The sequence below is a fragment of the Pollachius pollachius genome (assembly GCF_949987615.1).
Source record: "Pollachius pollachius genome assembly, chromosome: 19".
Taxonomy (NCBI): domain Eukaryota; kingdom Metazoa; phylum Chordata; class Actinopteri; order Gadiformes; family Gadidae; genus Pollachius; species Pollachius pollachius.
In genome coordinates, this window is record NC_136952.1 from 12,663,792 (window position 1) to 12,676,204 (window position 12,413).

Below are 12,413 nucleotides of genomic sequence, written 5' to 3' on the forward strand. Positions count from 1 at the left end.
TAACCTGTGTGTTCGTACGTGGACACAAAGAGTTAAAACCTTGGGCTTTAGCTTTGTGAAGATCCTGATTGGTTGGCATATTGCCAGCGTGCTGTCAATCACCGAGTGTAAACAAGGCTCTGATTGGCTGCTGGCCAGTCCGCACTGGGCTGCCTGAAAAAAGCAATTACTGGCCCTGCGGTTTCAAGGCGGCCCTGGGTTGAACGATGAAAGAAGATAAGGGTGGGCGGTTTCAAGACGCCCCTCGACGAACCCCGTTGGCCCCAGAGCAAAAGGAGAGTCAAGAGTGACTAAATCAAAGGGAATACGTTAAAAAGGGGAAATTACACGTTGTATTAAATGTAGGGACTAGATTCATGGATTAATACGACGCAATGACAACTTTGTATTAAGAAAATGGAAGAGAACGCTGCCACGTGAACGGGAGAAGAACATTTAGCGAATCGTTGCTGCATGGGCGATTTTCCTCTTATCTGGACCGAAAAAACTTGTCGAGGACAAAAGAGATCATTGAATGATAGTGAAGTTTGTTATCTATACCTAATTTTAACTTTTTTGACCTTAACGATGCCTTTAAGTTATAGGCTGTGTTTGTTCGGTGGCACTGAACGTTGAGTTTCTAAAGCAAACTATATAAGAATGAACACATTTCCGGTCAATAGCATAACCAAATGTTTAGCAGATTCACATATTAATTATAATATTACAATAATAGGCCTACTATAGTTTTGAGTTCTATACATTTTTGAGGAAATTAGAGCTGTGTAGGCCTATGCCAATACGGTTTCGATTGAGCTTATTGTATTCCAAATATTTGAGCAATTGGTGAATTAATACAGACAGCAATAATAATTATAGATAGGTATATCCATACACTCACTGAATTAATACGATTCATATTATGATTAAGGTGATTCCTATTATTATTATTATTATCAATAATAACCAATAATAACCAAAAAATAACAATAATTTCAGCAACAGTAATATTATATTTATTAATAATAATCTTATTATTACAATTGTATCGATTGCTCTACAGCTTCATTATCTCCTAAATCATTGCCAAAAAACAGATTCCCATCAGCGTCTTTGGAAGAGTTGTCAAGGGCTGACATAAATGGATCCGCAAGGACACTCATATTACAATTATCAGCGGCCAAGTCACGTAAATAGATTAAATAGGCCTACAAAATGTAAAAATAGGGAAAATATTTATTGTCTTTTTAACCTGTCCCAAACAAGTGTGCACTGGACAATGAGTTCCAATGTCCACATTCCTTCCTGCTCTGAGAAAAATGTGGATTTTATCCATGATGGAATCTATTCATAACTATAATTCTGATCAAAATAACGTTAAAGCGTGAACAGTTTCCATGTGCGTAATTAGATAATCGTTAGGCAATTTACATAGGAACCTACATTCCAAAGAGCCTCGCTCTTCAATGGATTTGAGCCACCACGTGTCCAGAACCCTACACGCGCAACACACAAACACACACACACACACACACACACACCACATCCCCACACACACACACACACAAACACAGCCACAAACGGCAGACAGACACACTCTCAAACACACACACACGCCCCACACACGCACATACATACATACGCGCGCGCGCGAACACACACGCACACACGCTCTCTATTGCCCATACACGCACGCGGGTTTATAGAGAGCCCAAATCTGGCCATATTCTGCAGACTGGTTTTCACAATTCCTCAAAGTCTATGTTCTAATGTGGAACAGAAATGTGCTCAACGGCCTACATGACATTGTGAAATTAGCACTTCTGCATTAGGGTCCATTAGGATGATAAAAATAAACCTGTACTTTTGAAGACATGTTACGGCATAGCATACAAGTTATGGCCCCCTATCAAATATTTGGCCTATATAGACTGTGTGAAGGCAACAGATAAACAGATTAAACGAGAACAGATTGTTTTTTGATTTTGTTCAAGAGAAGCAAAAGCAAACCACGCACAACTGCCACTGAAAGCAACGACACACTCTATCGTCAATAAATGATTCAGTCCGGCGGTTTACAAAAGGTGTCCCACACTTAAAACAGAAATCTGCATTTAATTTATTTAGTGACAAGGAAAAGCCTTTTACTGCTTGCTTTTTACTGGCACTTGTCTTACCTAAAAGTGGGGGTTGGGTGTGTGTTTTCCTGGGGGTTTGCGTGTGTGCGTGAATTTGTGTGTGTGTGTGTGTCTGTGTGTGCGTGTGTGTGCGTGTGCGCGCGCGCGTACGTGTGTGTCTGTGTGCAGGCGTTATGTTTATTGTTCATACACACGCAAGCGCGTGTGTATGGACGCGAGCGCACGCATACACATGGATACACGCACGCGCTCTCTCGCGCGCACCGATACACTCACACGGCACGCGCGCACAAACACACACACACACACACACAAAAGCAAACACACGTCTTTTCTTTCTCTATCGGTCCCGTGTGCCAGAGTGAGCTACCCTGTATATGGGGGCGCGCGGATAATTAATGCGGATTGACTGATTACTCTTGAAACGGACCGGTCCTACGCAGGGATTGTCCTCGAGCAGTGAAGCGTTCCTGAGTGACACGTACCCCGCCCACCACCATTCCCTGCCTTCCATTCCCCTCTCACACCCCAAAGCAGGGCGCTTTCTCGCATGTAGGAAAGGCCCACTTAAAGAATTCGTATTTCCGCCAAAGAGAATAGGGGTTTTCTTATTTGACCTACGTGTTTACCGTGACCAGTGGACAGAGCAGACGGAACAAGGCGTCTCGCCGAACCGCTCTAAGTGTAGTCTCTTGGCTACGGGATATATATATAAAAAAAGAGGAACGTGTTCGCGCCGTGTATGTCCGATGACATTTCATGTTAAATATATATAATATAACATGAGAGTAGAGGTCTTTGGCATAATTACCCATATCGCTTTATATACCGTTGGTACGGCCCACTTGCAGTGCCATTAATGTGAAGGTTTATAAATAAGCTCCAAACGGTGAAATAAACCTCTCCGTGGGGAAACTTCCAGCTCACGAAGATTTCTCCCCAGCCTCTAATGAGAAATATATATATACAGGACTCTAGAACAAAGGATAGGCTAGGTCATTCTGTTGACCTTAGAGCGCGTATTTTAATTGAATAAGACGATATCGCATAATATGGCAAATCCACAAAAAAAATACCATTCATGCATTAAGTAATGGTAGAACGGCACCTGGCTTAGGCTGCACTCCCAACAACCGAAAGGGAGGGCAAGGTTAACGTGAGTGGACACCAAAACAACACCACCTTTTCATCCCTGCGCGCCGGGTAGGCGCTGCTATTTTCGGTCAATTTCCTTTAATACCTGGGGGGGGGTGTCATTTGGACAAAATAGTTTGGCATGAAATTGTTGAATTGTTGAATTAACTCTCCCAAGAAGTAAGCCTTGGACAAAACATGGGCCAGGAATTTAGTTTTAAATCTAAAGGCAGCAACAGTCCCAGAGTCATGGCTCCCCTGACAAGCCACGACGCCTATCAGAAAATACATGAAGGTTGCGCGAGATATGAACACGCTCCACAAATCTGCACGAGCAGCAACGGCGGTAAACGTTGGCCATATATGGCATAACCACGAGGACAAACTCCCGCGTTTACAATGGCTCATCAAAGACGTACCGCCGCTCACATCATCGTATTTTAACGCTGAAGTATGTCCCTTAGATTAGGCCATTTATTTTAAACGCGCGTCCTCTGCAATAGCCTCCTGTTTACACAACTCAACTGGTCTTTGTAACCGAAGATTCGAGAAGGAAACGGAGAACTGAAACAGAGCTTATCCTTGAGAACTATGTAGCAAATGTTGAAACAATAGACACGGATAATAGGATTATATATCCTGTGGCGACCGACGGACCCTCTCAGTCCATGCAATGTCACCTCGCTATCATTATGCATTCATTTGAACTTTGGTTTTGAGAGCTGCGTTAACATTGCATATCAGATGAACCAATGATGCAGGTTATATAGGTTTTTAATGGTTTACAAAGATGGTCTACATATCTTTGGAAAATTGAGGGCCATTAAATTTCAATGGTTTCTTAAAATGTGTGTCCAGCTTTTTTTGTGTGTGTGTTTTTTTTCCTGCAGTGCCAATATTTAAGAAGGGCCGTGTAAACATTAGACTCTACGACCTTTTGACCCAATTTGGATGGAGGAGAAAAGGCAAGAGTTATCAACACGTTGTACGATTACTGAGAGATACCAGCATAGTCCTGTCACGACAAGGACCAAGGATACATCTTGCTTGAATTTTGACCCATAATAAAGGGTAGTTGTTGGTCAGATCTAGCATTTGAAAAGCATTTTCAACAACCAAACAACATCAAATAATAACTAAACATCTATATCTATCTATCTATCTATCTATCTATCTATCTATCTATCTATCTATAAACATATTTATATATATAGATATATATATATGTCTGTGTGAGTATATATATATATATATATGTGCGTGTGTGTAAAAAAAACTACACAAACTGCAATTGTCCTATGATGTGCGTGCACACGATTGTTAGGGCCATCACTGTCTGATGTTCTCGGGTATACTATGTCAGTAATTCGTACTATTCTACATCTTTCCTTCCCCATATGTGTGTGTGTGTGTGTGTGCGTGCGTGCGTGCGCGTGTGCATGCGTGTGGGTCTGACCGCGCCAATATTGGAAATCCATTATTGATTACCATTCACTCACAGATTTTAATGAACTCAATGGCAATAACTGAAACAATTAAGAATCTATTTTTTTTTAATATTGAACACAACGTCTATGTATTTTTTAGAATCAAAACTATAAAGAGAGATAATTAGATCAAGGAAAGTAGTTGAGGAAATGTGAATGATACGTAGGTAAAGCAAGTTGGGTACGACACAGGCACATCAACAAATCCGATTTGACAAATGTCCCACCAAAAAGGCCTGTCCGTATGCTTCCTGACAGCCCTTATGGAACTTAAAACCACTTACGCCATACATAAGTACCATATCAGACCATAGAGACGTTGCTAACAATTGAAATATAAATTAAACAAATGGCTACATCCTGTTAACAGTAAGTCACTTTGTAGAATAAGTGATAGCGTTCAGGATAAACCCCTACCTATAAAATCTGCCCGCAGTCGGATAGCAATATTGAAGGGTACTATCATTTAAGTGAGATGGGAAACAAAATGAACCAAACACATCTGTGGGGAAGTTTGTGTTGAATGAAGTGACAACAAAGTTCTTTCCAAGCCTATAGGCTACACGCTAGTTTTTCTTTGCGTATGCAGACCTAAAGTTATATAATTTGAAACAAAACTCGAGTTATAAACATGTGCTTCTACTTTTGACTCCACTGGGCTGTTTGTTACCGACGTCGCCCGATCTATAGACGGAACCCGTCCGAATCGACCCTCCCTCCGAGGCTAGATAACAGCAAATTTATGGTCGGATGACGCGTCCTCTCTCTCCCACAATGGAGCTCGCGAGCTGACATTAAACAGAAAATTGATGGAGGGACCCAATGAAACCTAATCCTCTCTCGTTTTCTTTCCCACTCTCCCCTTGTCTGTCTACGAAGGAGACCTCTTGCTTTTTTAATCAGGGGAGGGGGAAGGGGAGAGAGCCAGGAGGGGGAGGTAAGGGGGGCATCAAGCGTTCACATGAATTACTTTCGCCCGCCCCTTGCGCAGCATAAACCTTCATGTATAGACCATCGATGTTTTGTTTGCATATCAGATTGTGAGGCTGGGACATCCGTGCAAGCGCGGACCCGGGATACCTACTCAGAGACAGATCAGAACAGAGAGAGCCTATACTTATCCTATTACATTCCTTCGTCACTTGAGAACCCAAACGCCCCCTTTTTAATCGTAAAATAGTACCTGGCCAGTCAGACATCGCACCGCTATCAGCGCAACTCTCAGCAGCGAAAACATTCCTAAGTTGTGCCACGCCACCGCTTCGTGCAGCACAGGGTTTTCCTCCACACGTGCGCGGATTACCAATGAGCGCAGACACTCCCGTGTACACGGGTTCAATTGTAAGAAGTCCATAAACATTAAGTACACACGTAAAAAGTCCACGGCATTTATATGTGTCTGTTCCAAAGCCTTTGATCATTTAAAACGGACCAGACAAGTTTGTGCGTAAAAATGAACCTGAGCGCAAAACGAGTTGGCCGATTATTGTCCGTCCACAGAAGGTAGGCGAACTCTTTTTTCCCCCTCGATCTCAACTCTCCCGAGTGAAGAAACCGATTGTGGGGATATTATCAAAACATAAGAAAACAGACACCCAACACACATTCCTTTCGCTAAGACGTAAACTGAAGAGAAGCTATGCTTACAAGCGTCAATGTTAATCAGGTTGAAGAACAATAGCTGAGGTACAAAACGCGTTTTGTTTTAATAATTGGGATCGCCGATCGCTAAGGTGCTGTTGAAAACCACGTCCTAAGCTTCTACCCAGCTTTCTTTCGCTCTTCCCCCAATAGCTCGAGCTGCCCCAACCATAGGTCACCGGCGCGTTGGGAGCATGACGTCACGACGTTAACCCTTGCGACGCCACACACACGCCACGCAGATGCAAACATTTTTTTATATGTCTGGCACCGTGCTTGCACTGTTCAACAACATGTACTTAGTTCACAATAGCAACATTGACCCAGCTCTTCACATAACTCACTAATCACCGGGACTAATCCAAATAATTATGACACATGTTACGTATCATTACTAAACTGCTGCCCAACTCATAACAAAATTACAACACTGAATCCAATACCAGCGGGGCTTTAAACAAGTCAGTCCAAGAACAACACTTTGTGCACAATTCGGTCCAACAGCTTGTCATTTGTTTGGAAAGATTCATGATAAGGGGAAGTGAGGGTCTCAGACTACTAATAACGTAGACCCTCTTTACACCACTCTCCTGCAGGTTTGCGGTTGAATTCAGGGATCTGCAGTCTGCAGGGATCCTAACCCGAGCTACGTGCCTTGTTGTATCCACTTATACTAGCAATAGCATGTAGCTATAGTAATATTGGCACCTCTATATTAATATTAGAACCTCATTTAACATGTACTTTGCACATAAGTCTAATTACCCTCACTATACCTCATGCTTCTTATGTAGGCCTGCGATGCATTAGTAGGCCTAAGATGGGTATAGACACTATAGGCCGTGGTTCTTATGTTAACCGACTGCGTTAAACTATTCCTTAATTCAGGTTCCCGTAGCCACAAAGCAGCACCTGTCTTTGCCTGCAAATCAGCGCCGAGACAAGGGACAGATGTTACCTTTGAGCCCTCTCCATTCCCCACTCTTACCTTTATTGTGTAAACAAAGCGCAATGAGAGGTTTTCACAGGTGTCAGCTGGTCTCACTTCAGGAACTAGATATTAAGTCAATGCGTGTGTGCTGTACTGTACTATTAATGTTCGATTTTTTGTATGTTATACACAAACACACGTGCATGCAAACATGCATTCACAGTCACACACACACACACACACGCACAGTTAATAGTAGTTTACCGATATCCAAGCATCATTTAAAATACCTCGCCTGCCCAATAGAGTCAATCCTATGGCCTTTACATTTTACTATACATTTTAACCCAATAGTTAGGCCTTTCCTGTTACATGTACATGGTAGTTATTGGTAAATGAGGCCAAATGTTTAAGATTTACTCTTTGGGCTGGTTATGCTTCTCATTTACTTTGAGTGTAATACAGTTGCTGGTTGTTAACCTTACCCAAATGTGTGTGTGTGTGTGTGTTTATGAGTATGTGTGTGTGTATGCCATTTTATGTGTGTCAGCAATTGTGTGTATTCACTCGCGTGTGTATGCATGTGTATCTATGTGTGATTGTGTGTAACATATGTATTTGTGTGTATGTCTGTGCGTGTGCGTAAGTGCATGCAAACGTGCACGTGTGTGTGTATGCTTTTGTGTATTTGCGTCTGCATGTGACACAGCTGTAATGGTTTAAGGATCAGACATTAAACCTGTCTCTGGTTCCAATTTGAGGCTAGCTCCTCTCTGGTAAACGGAAAACACTTCAAGGTGCCACTGGACCAAGAGATGGAGCCATGTTCCCCACCAGGCCCACTTTACAACCAACACATGGTCATGTGATTTGTGGAGAGTGGAGGTCACACACACCCCTGGGGCAAGCAGAATCATTGCAAATACATACACACAAACACACACACACATCCGCACACACACACACGACCCACACACATGCACGCACGCACACAGACTCACATGCATGCACACGCCGGCACGCGCACACAGACTCACGTGCATGCACATACATAAATGCATGAACACACACATACACACACTCTTCGTCTCTCATTTAGTCTTTCTCTTACTCCCTTTTATAGGAAGTTCACAACAAAGAGTGTGCGTGTGTCTGTTCCTGTGCATGTGTGTTTGTGAGTGCGTTTGTGTGCGTGCGTGCGTCACGAAGACCACTAAACAAAACTCCCGCAGCGCACTAAAAAGCGCACGCCTAGTGACCTCATAGGTGTGCGGAGCTGCAGAACTAAGACGTGGCCGAAACTCACCGAGCCCCGCCGCAACCCAACCTCGCACGGGACAGGAACCCAACATGGCGGCTGGGGCACAGGGGCTTCACCCGTTCTAGACACGGACATGAATATTACAGTTTGAATCGTCGTTATGCGGCACCAAGGGCGCCCATTCACAGCCGCACTTCCATGGCCGCCACAGTCTCGAGACTCAATGCTGTGTTGCATGAATATCCACGAGGTGAAACGACAATGCAACGCAGTGAAAGGGTCATCTCCAGAGATATCTCTTAAACGTCAGCAAAGAACAGTCCCCCTCTCTCTCTCTCTCCCCCTCCCTCCCCCCAAACCCTCTCTCTTCCATGCCATTCATCTCTGCATCCTCTCCCCTTCTAACTCATTTTTTTTGTATTGCAGCTGCTAATGCAGCCGGGACAGCCAACACAATGCTATCATTGTGACTCCCACCCCCTAGCTGTGTACTGACACATTTACTTGTTGTTCTCTGCACCCCTCCATCCCCCAACACCCATAGAGACACCCCACCCCAGCCACTAGCTCCTTGTACCCCTTCCAATCTTTCACTGAAAACTCCTTTTTCTTCATCTTCATTTTTTACCCCCTCCTCTCTTCACATCTGCAGTAGCATCACGCAGACCGCCGGAGTGCACCCCCCTGGCCCCCTTACAGTCATGTGATCGCCAGAGTGGATGACGCCCAGGAGCAGAAAAGGAACTGGGTGTGTGAGTGTGTGTGGGTCACATCTCATTTCAGGCCCAGCTGTGAGGTCAAGGGTCACCTCAGCGCTGATCCAATCCGCGCAGCCCACAAACGGGCCAACTTACTTTTCCTCTCTCTTTCCCCCCGCCCTCTAGCACGTGCACTCCTTCCCCTCATCCCCCCCGTCCCTGTCCTCACACACACACATCCCCCCTTAGCCCAATGCGTACGTCCCTGTTGCACGCCACGGGGCAAACTGTGTTTAGAGATGGGAAGATAGACATTAATAAATCCCCCAGAATCACCACACGATCAGCAGTCATCAGCCACAACAAGGTCCAGAACCGGCCATTCGCTATTCAGGGACCGAGCCACAACACACAAGGAACACTGCGCCTTTTGTGAGTCTCTGGATCAGAAACAGTGCATCCCCTCTTTGACCCAAACATCAAAAGGGGTAGAAGGCAAGCGTGATCCGCATGGGAATGCAAAAAAGGGGGGGAGGGGGGGGGGGGATTGTGGAATGGACAGAGAAGAAGAAGGGAAGCTGTTGATATTGTTGATATCGATCATCGGTTCATCCTGAGGTTTAATATCCCCCTCCCGCCCACGTCTCCTAGCAATGGCCACTCTTTCAACCCCAACCCAAAATCTTTGTTCTTTATACAAGCGGATGGATGGCCCTTCCACGGTGACTTGTCTGTAACGACATCCAGGTGTCTTCATTGGCCTGGTTTCAGAGAGGGGTTGGCGGTCCCCAACGTCCGATCGGCCGTTCAGAAGACGTGGGCTGGGGGACGTGGCCAGGAGAAGCTCTCCTTCCCTCCTCCATCTTCCATCCCGCCCTCGGCTCCATCTGCTGCTGCTGTCGCTGTGCTGGTTGTTCCTCGGGACACCAGAGGAACCCATTGGAGCCGCAGCGACGTGACGCATAGCCAGGATACTGCTATTGTGCTCAAGGGCATTGGAGACGGCACCACGGACCAAGGACAGGGTTCCTTCCTATAATGTTGGATAGAAGGCTTGCATGTGAATGGATATTTCATGGAAGACACTTACATGCGCGCACACACGCACAAGTGCGCGCACACACACACACACACACACACACACACTCGGGCCCCGTCCACACGGAGCCGATTTTTAGGTGAAACCGCATAAGTCTTGTGCGTTTCGGCCGACCGTCCAGACGGAGCCGGCGAATCCTGTGCACGAAACCGCCCATTTCTGAAACCATATCCGAGGGTGGTTTCAAATCTATCCGGGCCTATGCGGTTTCGTGTTAGGATTCGTGTGGACGCCTGAAACGCAAACGATAACGTCATCTCCCCACCCCTCGACCCTCTAGCCAATGACCTCTTAAGCCCGCGGCATCTCAGAACTCACAACAACAATGATGGCGGAATACATGCTTGTGATGATTCTGCAGCAGATAATGTCCCTTGTTGGGTTGCTAGGGCAATATTTAATGAGAATCTGCGACCAAAATGAGCGAAAAAGGATTACGGACGGACAGATACACCAAACCTATTTAGATCAATCTTCGTAGAAGTGCTGTTCGTGTTACTGGTTCTTCTCGGACTGTATGTTTGTATGTTAAAGGGCAGCCTTCATGCACAAACTCGCCTCTTCTTCTTTTTTTTCAGGATTTCTGAAGCAGAAGCAGCGCCCCTTATGGGCCTGGAATGTGTACTACAGCGTTTCTAAAGATCGATGCGGTTTTGCATTGACGTCTTTACGGAGATATTCCTGAACCGCATAAAACGAAACCGGATCGTTTTCGCCCGTTTCGGCTCCGTGTGGACGAGGCCTCAGTTCGCTAGGCAGACATCGTTCGCTAGGCTGAATGTTTTTGTTAGACTATTTGTTAGACTGTGTGACATTGGGGTTCGAACCCAGAACCTTTCAGCTGGGAGTCACGTCAGACCCCCTAACCGCTAGATCATCCTGCCTCACACATGTTTCCCCAGATGGGTCAGTTCAACCAAAGCGTCTGTGTCCATAACAATGTAAGGATGGTGACCATGACCAATGAATTGTTTCTGCATTGAACCCATGACGTGTGTTCCCACCTACCTCCCCCCCTCATCCCCACTGTTGCTGACCTCCTCTTTATCCCCAGTCACTTCTTGACTCATTTCTTTTTCTTAGATTGAAAAACATCCTGTGAAGGTAATGGTTCTAACCAAGGGGAATGCCGTTCCCTTGTCTTTGCAGGATGGGTTGTATGACATCTATGCTGTGTCAATGGAATTGTTGGTCTATCTGTGTGTGTGTGTGTGTGTGTGTGTGTGTGTGTGTGTGTGTGTGTGTGTGTGTGTGTGTGTGTGTGTGTGTGTGTGTGTGTGAGAGAGTGTTCACACGCATGTGTGTTGCTAGTAGAAATGTGCAGAAAAATTCCAAACAGACTTATGTGTAAATTGAAGTGTTTGCATGTGTGTGTGTGTGTGTGTGTGTGTGTGTGTGTGTGTGGGGGGGGGGGGGGGGGAGTTCCAGAAGAACAAATGTTCCTTGTTTATACTTTTTTTCAAGCAATCCAACATGGTCTTAATTAATTTATCGCTAATTCAAGTCAACTGTAATTTGTATTCCCATATGGTGTAGGGAACCTCCCCAATTAGGTGCTTTCCGACAGATAAACACCAACATGATACATGGTGTAAAGACTTCCAAAGACAACGGCGATACATCTCAATGTTTTATCAAATCAGCAACACCAGGCATTCCTCGGCATGTGGGTGTGTGTGTGTGTGTGTGTGTGTGCGTCTGTGTGTGTGTGTGTGTGTGTGTGTGTGTGTGTGTGTGTGTGCATGGGTGTGTAAGTGTGTGTGAGAGAGACAGAGAGAGTTTGTGTGTCTGTGTGTTTGAGGTTGTGTGCGTGGGTGTGGGTATGGGTGTGTATACATATACATTGCCATGCGTGTGTGTACTTGTATGTCAGCGTTTGCCTGTTGTCTTGTGTGTCTGTGTGTCTCTTTGCGTCTGCATCACGCGGGCAGAGCTGCCATGGCTCCACCATATTAGTCCTTCCTGGGGAGTTCTCCATTAATTCAGGGTTAGGGCCCATTTGCATCCAGACAACAGGAACATGGAACATCCATCTCTTCACCCAG